Here is a 13,880-nt window from a genome sequence, read left to right on the forward strand (position 1 = left end):
GGGCGGGGCCTGGCGCAGGACTGGAGTCCCGAGAGAGGAGCCTGACGGTAAGCCGCCGCCGCCGCCTCACCGCCCCGGTCCCCGCCCGCGCTCGTTCCTCCGTCCCTGGCGGCTCCAGGAGGCCCGAGACCGCCACGTCGGGCGCACCCGGGTCCTGCCGGCCCGCAATGGGAGTAGCTGGGGCCGCTGTCAGGTTGGGAGAACCTGGAAGAACACTTGATGTAACATTGAGAAACGCCTGTTTCCTGTGTCAAAGAATGGAGGAGCGAATGGATACAGAGGATAGGCGCTCTCCTAAGTCATGCCTTGTCCCAGCTCTCATCCCAACAAGACATCCTTTGGCGCGCTGCCAGAAGGGCTTTTTTTTAAAGTGTACTTATCAGACTAGACATACACAATCCGAATCCGGGGGCAGTGAGTACCAGAAATTTATATTTGTCACAAGTTCCTCTGGTGATTCTGGTACTCATTGAAGTTTGAGAATCTGTCCCATGATAACGTAGCTCCTGGTCCTCTGATTTTTTTTTTAATTTATTCAGTTTTTATCTCACAAACTCTCGTTTTGATCTAGAACACCGTTACCAAATCCAACTCTTTACTGCTCAAAAGTCAAACACGGGAGCAGTTTCAGACTGAATAAAATCTAACCTCCCTGATTTACAAGACACACCCTATGCTGGCCTCATTCCCATATTCCCATCTCATTTCTCACGTTTCTTTCCAGTCTCGTTCTGTGACGGCTGCCCTTGGCTTTCACACCTCCAAGCTTTTTTTTTTTTTTTATACAACGGTGCCTCCTCTTGGGATGCCCCTCAGTCTCCACCTAACTCAGTATCTTACACTCAGAAGAGGAGAAATATTCTCTAATCAGGTTGTTTGTTCAGTTTTTGGTTGCCTTTGAACATCTGGTAAAACGACCTCCTTTTAAATGGCAGGCAGCCAAACACTCCTAATCCCCAGGGTTGGTTCTGAAATCCAGCTTCCTCCTCTAGCTGAAAACATTCCTGAGCCACTTCCTTTTGTCCAGTTTGAATACACTTAGGAATGTTGTGATGTCCTTAATATTATTAGTCTCAGTCGGTATAAAGAAAAGAGTAGGAGGAAATCCTTTCTCCTGGCCACAGGTGGTCTCCCTTGGCACCTCTCTGACCCAATCCCTCCCAGCCTTCTTGGCAGTCTCCTCATCCTCTCCTAAAGTTTTTTCTGATCTCACTCTCTACTCTCCTCCTTGGCAATCTCATCCCTTCCCTAAGCTTCACCAGGGACTCACATACATTTCTCCAGCTCAGATCTCTCCACGGAGCTTCAGGTACATTTATGCAACTGCTCTTTTGGCACTGGATGCTTCAGACACTTGTCAGATCCTTGTGGCTGTGCATGTGAGAAAACCCAACTCAAACAGGCTATCATAGCAGGGGGATTTCTCTCCAGCAGTGGGGCAAGTTCCAGGGGTGGCACTCCGGACCTCAGACGTGGCTTTCCCTCCAGTCCCTGCCATTGCACTTTCAGGCTGCTGCCATTCCAGACACACCCCAATGGGACAGTGTCTAGCAAAAGCAAAAGGATCCTTTAGTTCCAAGGTTCTCTTCAAAGAGCAAGAATACCTTTCCCAGAAGCTCCCCAGAAGCAATGCTCATGTTTCAACAACCAGAAACTAGTTACTGGGTCTCTGCCCACAAGGAAACCAATCAAAGGCAAGTGGCATGAGTCTGCCATGACTGACAAGGGCTCAGCAAGATTTATCCTGGATCCCTGGACTTTAGGCAGAGGAATAACATGATTGGATTTATATCTTGAAAAGAACACTTTGCATGCACCCCAATGTTCATAGCAGCACTATTTACAATAGCCAAGACATGGAAACAACCTAAATGTCCATCGACAGATGACTGGATAAAGAAGTTGTATATTTATACAATGGAATACTACTCAGCCATAAAAAGTAATAAAATGCCATTTGCAGCAACATGGAACGAACTGGAGATTGTCATTCTAAGTCAAATAAGCCAGAAAGAGAAAGAAAAATACCATATGATATCATTTATATGTGGAATCTATAAAAAAAAAAGACAAATGGGCTTATTTACAAAACAGAAATAGACTCACAGTCATGAAAAACAAACTTATGGTTACCAAGGGGAAAAGGGATGGGAAGGGATAAATTGGGAGTTTGAGATTTGCAGATACTAGCTAATATATATAAAATAGATAAACAACAACTTTATACTGTATAGCACAGGGAACTATATTCAATATCTTGTAGTAACCTATAATGAAAAAATATGAAAATGAATATATGTATGTTCATGTATGACTGAAGCATTGTGCTGTACACCAGAAATTAACACAACATTGTAAACTGACTATACTTCAATCAAAATATATATACAAAAAAAAAAAAAGGAAAGAAAAGGCCACTTTGTTTGGAGAACAGATTGTAGGGCCAACAGAGTATTTGGGAAACCACTGCGGTGGTTTGGCAAGAGATGACTACATAAGTTTGACGGCGGAGATGGAGAAGTGAATGAGTTCAGATGTTTAAGAGGTGGAATGGACAGGACTTGGCCATGGATTAGATGTGAGGGGTAAAGGGCCGAAGACAAGGGAAGTATCATGGATGAAGTCTAGATTTTGGCTTGAGCTACTGGAGGAGTGGTGAGGCCATTCACTGAGATGAGAAACAGTAAAGCACACTTTTTGCAGGGTTTGGGGATAGGGAAATAGTTCTGTTTCGAATAGGCCATGTTTGGGGTGTTTCTGTAGGCACTGCTGTTTATGTGCCTGATAACCATTTCCCCCTTCTTCATTGCTAACAGAGCCTTGAGTTTCGTTAAGGAGTCCCGCCCTTTCAGGGGTGCCCTGCTGCTCTTGGGACAAAGGCTAAACTCCTTACTGTGACCATGGGCCCAGCATGCAGGGCCAATGCCTGTCCAGCCTCACGGACCTCAGGCTTCAGCCACTCGCATTCTCTTTAATTCTTTGGATGTGTGATGCTTTCCCACTCAGCCCCACCACAAAAGGGGGGCCTTTGCTTTGGATGTTCCCTTGGCCTGGACTGTTCTGTCTCCCCTTACACAGATCTCTGCTCAAATACCACTTCCTCAGGGCAATTTTCTGTCCATTTAGGAGGTGACATTAGTACCTCTCTCTGTACTATACAGTAAATTCCACGAGGCAGGAACCATGTCTGTTTCCTTCTTCCTGGTCTTCCCAGCATCTAGTCCAATGCCTGGTTGGAGTAGGTATGCAGTAAATACTTGACAAATGAAAGACAGAAGCAACTAAAGTATATTTAAAACACCTACCAACCTGCACACCCCCAGCTCTGCACCAAGAAAGTAGCTGATTGTGAAAATGAGGATGATTTATTCAAAGGGAAATGAGGAGGCAGCCTTGAGGTACCATTTCTTTAAGACTAAAATGTAAAATACTAAGAAAAAAACCCCCCCACTAAACCTTAACCTTACCTAGAAAACATTTTCAGTCACTCATATTACATTCATTATTCTAAGTTTTTCGAGTATCTGATATTTGTGTCAAAAGATGAATTCTTTTTGCATCAGGACTTAAGGGATCTATTTGAGTGTTCAGGACTCCTGCTCATGTTCTAATCAGCAAAATATTCACGGACTCCATTCTCCTTTTGGTCTCTGGGAAATTAACTGTACAAAGCAGTTTAGATCACTGATCTACTACTAAAGGAAGGCCTGAACAGCCTTTCTTTCCAGAAGCGGCCAAGTGATGGTGAGTTGAAATGTGTATGTGTTTCATTCACAGGCACACACACGAGCTAGAATTTTAAGCTCAATCCATTTGCCTCCTAAATCCTTTTGTGAAAGGTAGATTCCTACATAGTGTGGCATGTGTTCCACTGATTACATCTATTGTTAAGGATACACAGCTAGGCATTTATTTTAATACATCAGAGAAAAAAGCAACAACACATCCCCACCATGACTTTCTGAACAGTCATGTTCAGGATGAGACCACAGTAAGCATTTGATTTTTTTTTTTAAGGTGAATGGGTTTAAAGGAGGATATTCAGTAAGTAATCATTCTGTAGTTAATAATGATTCTCAGATCTGGCAGAAATCATGAATTTTTGGCAATGATTAAAGTCTGAGGAGCACTGCTTTAGAGGAGGATGTGCCTTTTAGCCTTTCTACAACCTCACCTATCACTATAATTCTTCTTTATAACATCACAAATGTGCTTCCAGTTTTGGTTTGCATCACATTTTCTTCCCTGACCTAGTTCCTGTAACTCCTGACTCTAGTAAGTGGATGGTTGGATGATTGGATAGATAGATGAAAGGAGGAATTTTACAGAATATAACACTTCAAGTCCTAATCAGAGTCGCTGGTGGACCACTGTGAGAATTTATGCCTAAAGGAAAAGCAGCCAATATACAACACTGCAGCTCATAGAGGGGCCAGCAGAGAATTGATCTTCTTTTATGACCAAACAGCACTTTGAACATCCATGATGCTGCAAAAAGCCACCCACTCTCTTAGCATGCTGCTCACTCTTCCACCAGCCACAAGAGCTATCTTCTCTTTTATTGGCATTCTTTGCAAAATCACCTCACTCTGTGGTTTCAAAGCATTTGGAAAGATGGGAATGGCTTAAGGTTAGTTTTAGCTAGACTGGCAGGTGCAGAAAAGAAAACCAAAGGGAGAAAAAGCAATATTCATCCATTTGATAAATAATTCAGGGTCTGCTGTGGGCAGGGCACTGTTCCTGACATAGACACCTTACTTTCTTACAATAGGTGAATAGTGATTCATGAAAGACAAGGAGTTCCATAATAGCCTATAAGGAAAAAGAATGTGAAAAGGAATAAATATATATGGATATATATGTATAATTGAATCATCATGCTCTATACCAGAAATTAACACAACATTAAAAAATTTAAAAAAAAATTTTTAAAAGGCAAGGAGTTCCAGTGATTTTGGGAGTCTGCACCCTAAGCAAATGATACTGTCACCATCATTTATTCCAACTTTTTATTATGAAAATCTTCAGTCATATAGAACAGAAGAGTACAATGACCATCCTTCCACTCACCACACAGATTTAACAATGGTTAATGGTGGAATGATTTCAATTTATTTCCCTCTTCCTGTCTAATTTTTTTCTTCCTGAATCATTTAAAAGTAAATTGCAGAGAGAGATTAAGATGGTGGAGTAGGAGGATGTGGAACTCACCTCCCCCCATGAACACAGCAAAAAGACATCCACATGTGGAGCAATTCTCACCAAAAATGAACTGGAGACTGGCAGAAAGATGCTTGTATAACCAAGGCTGTAAGAAAGATCCACACGGAATCAGGTAGAAAGGGAAGACCAGGTCAGGACCTATGCCCCTAGGATGGGACTCAGAAGAGGAGGGGGATTTCGTGGGCAGAGATACTCCCTGAGAAGTAAGCAGATTGGCCACAACAGCCCTGGGAGGTGTGACACCAGGAAGTCCCCTTGGCTGGCTGGAAAGCTGGTAGGATTAACAGGAGGGCTGCAGGAAGCCTGGACCCCACCCACGAGGAGCTGGTACAAGCTTGCTTACTCCCAAAACAGGGCAGAGAGGGCAGATTGAAACTGACTGGGATGCTGATGCGTTTCTTGCAACCGACATGGCGGCACACATCCCAGCCCACGCCAGCCCTGTCTGCTCTGTAACACAGCGCTATACTAGAGTGAGGGCTGCATTGGCCAAGAGGAGAGCTCAGTTGTGAGGAACAAAGATGGCTCGGATTTGGAGTGCCTTCTGAGTAGGGCAGGGGCATCCATTATGGGTGCTCGTGGAGGCAGCACATCAGAAGCCATCAGGCACCCTGGCTATGGCCAGGGCCACCAGAGCCTGCACCCAGACTGTGCCAAGCACAGCACCAGCCCCTCTTGCTCCAGCACTGCTCCCTTTTGGACCAGGGAGCCAGTGCTGGGATGGGGTGGGGACCACACATTTAAAGGGAAGGGAGCCAGCTTAGACCTGACCCTCACAGCTTCTGCTCCAGCAACTTGGCACTTGCCCCCAACCCCAAAAGGGTGGTGCTGGCCACTGAGCAGAGGAGAAGCCCCGGCCCCTCCCTCTCCATTCCACCTACACCAAGGTAAGAGCTGCCAGCACATCCTGGGGAAAGATGACTCATGCTCATGTCAGATCCAACTCTCCCACCATAGCCACTGGGCACATGCAAACTGTAAAGGGCCACTTCCACACAAAGACAGACCTTCAAGACTTCAATAGGTAACTGTTTCACCTAGTGTCATAGAGACAGAGAAAGTTAAGCAAAATGGAAAGACAGGGGAATTTGCTTCAACTGAAAGAACAAGAGAAAAACCCTGAGAAAACAACTAATGAAATAGAAATATATAATTTATCAGAGAAATGGTTCAAAGCATAAGTAATAAAAATGCTAACTGAATTAGGGAAAAGGATAGATACAGTCAGAATTTGAGCAAAGAACTATAAAATATTGAAGAAGAATCAGTGAGAATAAAGAATACAGTCACTGGAAAAAAAAAAAACAACACTAGAAGGAATTAACAGCAGACTAGGCGATCCAGAAAAACACATATGATCTGGAAGACAGAGTAATGGAAATAACACAATCAGAACAACAAAAAGAAAAACAGACTTTAAAAATGACAAAAGTTTAAATGACAAGAGTTTATCAAGTGTACTAACATTGCATTATAGGGGTCCCAGGAGAAGAGAGAAAGGGGTCAAAAATATACTTGATAAAATTATGGCTGAAAACTTTCCAAACCTGAAGAAGGAAACAGATATCCAGGAAGCACAGAGGGTCCTGAATAAGAGAAACCCAAACACAGCCACACCAAGATATATCATAATTAAAATGGCAAAAATTAAAGGTAAAGAGAATTCTAAAGGCAACAAGAGGACAAAAAAGAGTCATATATGAGGGAACCCCTACATAAAGCTATAAATGACTTTTCTGCAGCAACTTTGTGGGGATATATTCGAAGGGCCAGTTAAAAATCCTGAAACCTAAGATACTCTACCTAGCAAGATCATCACTTAGAACTGAAGGAGAGATAAACAACTTCTCAGACCAGTAAAAACTAGAAGAGTTCATCAATACTAAAGCTACCCTGAAAGAGATGTTAAAGGTTCTTCTCTAAGTGGAAAAGGAGAGGCTATAAGAAGAAGTAAGTATCTATAGGAAAGGAAAAATCCACTAGTAAAGTGAAATATGTAGTAAAGATCAACCCCTTAAATAAGCTAGTACAAAGACTGAAAGACAAATAATTGTAATGTCAACTCTAACTACAATAATCAGTAAAGGGATAAGTGTGAATATGTAAAATACAACATCAAAAACATGAAATGTGGGGAAAGGGAGTAAAAATGTAGATTTTTAAAAGAATGTGTTTGAACTTAAAAGACTACCAGTTTAAAACAAGTAGATATAATTTTAGGTCAACAACTAGGAACCCCATGGTAACTCCAAATGAAAAACCTAAGAGAGATACACAAACATTAAAGAGAAAGTAACACATACCACTAAGAAAATCATCAGACCACAAGGAAAGAAACTAGAAGAAGAAAAGAACAGAGAAGAACTATAAAAACAGCCAGAAAACAAGTAAGAAAATGGGTAATAAGTACATACCTAACAGTAATCACTTAAGTGTCAATGGACTAAATGCTCCAATCAAAAGACATAGGGTGGCTGATCGGACTAAAAAGCCAAGACCCATCTATGTGCTGCTTACAGAGAGACTCACTTCAGAGCTAAAGACACACACACACTGAAAGAGAGGGGATGGAAAAAGACATTTTATGCAAACAGAAATAAGACCATGGGGACAGCAATACACAGACAAAATGGGCTTTAAAACAGAGAAGGTCATTATATAATGATAAATGAATCAATACAAGAAGAACATGCACCTAATACAGGAGCACCTAAATATATAGAGCAAACATTAACAGTCATAAAGGGAGAAATTGACAGTAATGCAAAAAGTAGGGGACTTTAACATCCCACTTACATCAATGGACAGATGATTCAGACAAAGACAATATGGACACAGTGGTCTTAAATGAAACATTAGACCAACTGGACTTCATAGACATCTACAGGACATTCCATCCCCAAACAGCAGAATACACATCCTTTTCATGTGCACATGGAATTTTCTGCAGGAGAGATCTCATACTAAGCCACAAAACGAGTCTCAACAAATTTAAGAGGATAGAAATTATATCAGCATTTTTTCTGACCGCAATAGTAAGAAACTAGACATCAATTACAGGAAGAAAAATGAGAAAAACACAAACATGTGGAGACGAAATGACTAAACAACATGCTATTACTAAAAAAAAAAAAAAAGTCGATGAAGAAATCAAAGGGGAAATCAGAAAATACCCAAATGAAATGAAATAAATGAGAAATGAATGAATGAATGACAAATGAAGATGGAAACACAACTTTCCAAAATCTGTGGGATGCAACAAACACAGTCTAAGAGGAAAGTTTATAGCAATACAGGCCTAGCTCAAGAAACAAGAAAAATCTCAAACAACTTAATCTACCATCTCAAGAATTAGGAAAAGAAAAACAAATAAATCCCAAAGTCAGAAGAAGGAAACAACAAAGATCAGAGAGGAAATACACAGAGGTCCCTCCCTCCCCCTAAAGACAGTAGAAAAGATCAATGACACCAAGAGCTGATGTTTCGAAAAGATAAACAAAAATGATAAACTGGTAGCCAGGCTCATCAAGAAGAAAAGAGAGAGGACCGAAATAAACAAAATAAGAAAGAGGAGAAATAACAACCAACATCACAAAGGTACAAAAAAGTCATGAGAATACTATGAACAGTTATATGCCAACAAATTGGGCAACCTAAAAAAAGTGGAAAAATCTCCTGAAACATAGTCTTCTAAGACTTAATCAGGAAGAAATAGACAATCTGAACAAACCAATCAGTAGTAATGAAACTGAATTTGTAATTTAAAAAACTCGCAGCAAACAGAAGTCTTCAACTGGACAGTTTCATAGAGTAATTCTACCAAACATATTAAGAAGAGTTAATATTATCACATGACCCAGCAATTCCACTCCTGGGTATATAGTTGAAGAAAATGAAACCACTAATTTGAAAAGATACATATATGCCAATGTTCACAGCAGCATTATTTACAATAGCCAAGACATAGAAGCAACCCAAATGCCCATCAACAGATAGATGGATAAAGAAGATATGGTATTCATATACAGTGGAATATTACTCAGCCATAAAAAGAACGAAATTCTGCCACTTGCAATGGTGCGGATGGATCTAGGGGGTATTATGCTTAGTGAAATACATAGGACAGAGAAAGACAAATACTGTATGAAATCACTTACATGCGGAACCTAAGAAATAAAACAAATGAATGAATATCACAAAACAGAAACAGACTCACAGATCTAGAGACCAAACTAATGGTTACCACAGGGGAGAGGGAAGTGGGGGGGCGTGCAAAATAAGGGGATGGGACTAAGAGATACAAACTACTATGTATAAAATAAAGAACAAGGATATACTGCACAGCACAGAGAAATATATCCATTACTTTGTATTAAGTTTAAGTGGAGTATAATCTATAAAAATGTTGAATAACTTTGTTGTGCACCTGAAACTTTTGTATTATAAATCAATTATACTTCAATTAAACAAAAAAGTTATGATCATCATGAACTACAGTCCAAGATACCTCAGCATGTATCTCCTAAGGTCTAGGACATTCCCCTACATACCTACCAAGCCACAATCACACTTGAGAAAATGCTCTGAATTCCTAGTCTCATTGAAAGACCTAATTCTTACACATCATAAAAAAGCTTTTATAGTTATTATTTTCCTAAGCCAGGATCCAGTCAAGATTCATTCATTACATCTGGTTGTTATGTCTCTTTAGTCTCTATTACAGAACAATCCTTTCCCCTGCTCTACTAATGTGGACCATTTGAACACACTCTTGTGATGTTGTTTAGCTTGATCCTCTGTCCCTGTGTTTCTTGGATACAGTAAGTTCTGAACACTTGATTGGATTCGGCATTTCTGGTAGGAGTACTTTGTGGGGGAGGAGCTTATTGTGATTCTTTGGACTGTTGGATTAGAATTGCATCTTAATGATTATGCATGAACAATTAGAGCAGAAATATTGTCTGCGCTGACACAGTTCCTTGAGTCTCTGGTACTGTGAAGAGTAGTAAATTTTGAAGTTTCCAGCTGTATATTTTGGCCATTCCTACTCCCCACTGACTTACTGTCAATGACTCTGTTCTCACAAATGACAAACCATAAATTAGACTCACTATTGCGGTCACTTGCTGGCTACTTGATGCCAGTTAAGAGGAATCCAGTTGAAAAAGAAACTGAACGTGGTTCAGAAGACACTAGGTGGCGAAGGGTGGTTGCTGTGCTAGCAAATGTTAGTAAGGGGAAGCAGGGAGGTCTTAAGGGCGATGTTCATGCATTTTCACACTTGAACATTTTGCTACATTCCACCAAGCCCCTGCTTCAAGTCTCCACTAACGGGTACAATGTAAACCTTAAGAACACTCACTTATTTCTCTTTCTCTGATGTGACAAGGTAGCAAACATTCCTTCATGTGGAGAAATGAGAAAATAAAGACTTCTTGGAGGAATTCTAAAGCCCGGTGCACTGCTGCTTTCTTTGGAGATGTGACTCTAAAGAAAGTTGGCCGCACAGACCATGACTGTATACCCTAATGGGATCATGTGAATGTACCTGTATTTCCCCCAGTACCAGGCAGCAGTTTCTCCTGACACCATTTAAATGGCCCTTCCCTTTCAAATCACACTACCTGGCAAACCTTGCCCTGCTGTGGCTGATGCAGCTCCAAGCCCCCGAAGGCTCTGGGTGAGCAAATAACACAAGGGGAGTCGACCTTAACGCTTCCTGGTGGAGGGTCGAGTGCCCTCTGGTGGGCAATGGGAAGAATGCATGCAGCAAAGCAGGAATGAATTGACCTAAGGATGTTGCTCATAGAGAATATCATATGTACATTTTTAACAAACCCATGCTCTTTAAATCCTGTGCCTATTTCTGTGTTCCTGAAAAAATTCACAGCTTAGAGAGTTATATTTCCCTTACACAAAGTGCTTAATAGTCTCAAGCAGGGACACACCACCAGCAGAGGGGTTCAACTATTCAAAGACATGTTTACTGAACATTTCATCTAAGATGCCTTTAAACACTCTGTAAGTGTCATGAAGCCATTCCCCAGGGCTGCCCACCCCCCAAGCAAGAAAGTTCATGCCTTTGACCCCCAGCGTCTCCTCATTGGTATTTCTGCACTTGGCTTGATCCTTCTACAACCAACTCCTCCCACCGCCATCAAAACCAGAACTTGGACTCTACATTTCCTAAAACGTGAATGAGTAATGAAAGTTTAACCCTTCACACTCCAGGACCCAATGGACGAAACTAAAGAGATGAAACGTAGCCCCGAGCACAGAGAGGGATTCTACCTTCCGTTGGAGATGGTCTGGGGGATGAGGGGAGGCAGGGGTGGGGTGGGGCAGGATGAGATGGTGGTCTCTGCACCGCCTCCCCAGGGCTCCACACTCAGCGGCTAGAGGGCTAGAGGGCTAGAGGGCTGCACTCATTGCCTAGGAAAGGGCCAGCCCCAAATATACCCATGTCTCTAAGGACGAGGTTGACTCACCTGAGTGCAGTATCTCTGACTAAGTTTGTGTTTGGGTGGCAACGTGGGGGCAGAGGTGTCCCCAGGGAGGTGCAGCACCCCAGGTGATACGAGTCACTCAAGAGTTAGGCCATCACCCGAGAGGACAAGTATTTACATGAATCACTGACGGAGGAAAAGCTGCTCTGGTTGTACTGGTCTGGTGGTATCTGCAGGCTCCTTCCAGAAAGCAGGTTAACCTGGATGAGGAGCCCTCGGAGTCAGCTGGGGAAGTCCCAGCTTCCCAGGGGGTCTGGGAGAAAACCCGCAGCCCCAAACCGGTGACGGACACAGACCAATCTCTGGGTAAATGAAGAAGGGCCGCAGCTGTTGAGATGGATAAAGACCGGCTGGAACCAGCTGAAACCAAGGTGGCTCCAAGAATCGGCTGGTCATGACCTTTAGCTCCTGACACCCTCAGTGTAACAGTAAAAATCACTCCCCTTTATGTCAGGACAGTTCTGAGAAAGACCATAAAAGGCCAGAAAGTCAGCAGTGGCACAATTCCTGGGAAATCCCCACCCTTTCCTGAAATAGCAAGAATATCCCTTCCACTCATTAGCCTGTGAAATGAGACAAATCATAAAACCTGGGACCCCCTGCCCTGGGCTGCTCTCACTTTCTGCCTGTGGAATGTGTGTCTATTTTACTTTTTTTTTTTTTTAATGATGGTACTGGGATTGAACCCAGGACCTCCTATGTGCTAAGAATGCACTCTACCCCTGAGCTACACCCTCCCCCTGGAATGTGTTTCTCTAAACTTGCTTTTCCCTTTACTATGGCTCCCTCTTGAGTTCTTTCCTGCTCAAAGCCAAGGACCCTCACTTGGCGGTCCATTGTAAGGACTCTGGCAGGTCCCAGGATGTGACATGTCCCTCTTCTGCAACAAAAGGAGTCTTCCTACCTCAAAGCACAGCATGGGGTGCGGTGGGAGGCCTCCCCTTCTCCGTCCCTTCTAAGAGCCACAGACCCTTAACACTTAGCCACTTGTGCCAAGTGCAGCTCTTTGGGCACTCAGCTGAGTAGAGGGCGGGTTCTATCGCTTCTTGACCAGAAATAACACAATAGCTCTCAGCGGTGAGATGCAAAGTCTCACACACACAGAGAGGAAGGCAAACAAAGACTTAGGCCAAAAAAAGAGAAAAAAGCCAAAAAAACAGGATAATCCCTACATCATTCATATGCCTCCACCATGACCTCTGACCTCTCACCTGGATGACACCACCAGCCTCCTCGCTGGGTTCTGGCTTCCCCTGCCTCCTCTCAGTCTGTTCTCAACATCACAGGTAGAGTGAGCATGTTAAGCCTCAAGTCAGGCCACATCACTCTGCTCAAACCCTCCAGTGACTTCCCATCTCATGTAGACTAAAGGCCTAAGAGATCCTGGCTCATCTAGCCGCTGCCACCCATTCACCTGTCCCCACCACCTTCCCTGGCCAGCCTCACCCCCTAGCACATCTCCCCTCTTCACCCCACTCCAGCCTTGATGGACTGTGCTGTTCCTGGAACATTCCAGGCATGTGCTTGCCTCAGGGCCTTTGCACTTGCTGTTTCCCTCTACCTAGAATGCTCTTCCCCCAAATATTCATACAGTTCACTCTCTAACCACTTCAATTTTTCCCCCATCCATATATGGTATTTATTACATTGTGAGCTTTCAGTGCTGATACAGGGAGAATGGTACAGCTAGTTATCTTGTTCTTAAACGTTATCAAGAGTTGTGCTAAAATCTGCCCACTCTCGGCTGATACAAAAATACTACAGGTACCAAAGTATAATTATTTTTGCAGTGCTAGATTTCCCTTTGAGATGATAAAATGCTTAGCCAGCCAAGACATAATTGTGAGTGACTGGATTTCTTTTTTTCAGTGCAAGATTCATTATATTGGGAAACTAGAAGATGGTATATTAAAAGTAAAATTTCCATGAACACATATGGAGGAAATGTCATTCTCTGATTTGTTTTTTCTTTATAGGACATGGTTTCCCTTTTTAAAAGAATCACTCTAGTTTAGAAATGTGCCCTGTTCATATTTAAGTGCTACAGAAATGTTTTTACTATAGAGCAAGCTCTGAAAGGAAGGGATTTCTGACAGTAACTGGCATAGAGTAGGCACGTAATAAAAATTTGTCAATTAACTAAAAAAAAAT

Source organism: Vicugna pacos, chromosome 9, assembly GCF_048564905.1.
Source record: "Vicugna pacos chromosome 9, VicPac4, whole genome shotgun sequence".
NCBI lineage: Eukaryota > Metazoa > Chordata > Mammalia > Artiodactyla > Camelidae > Vicugna > Vicugna pacos.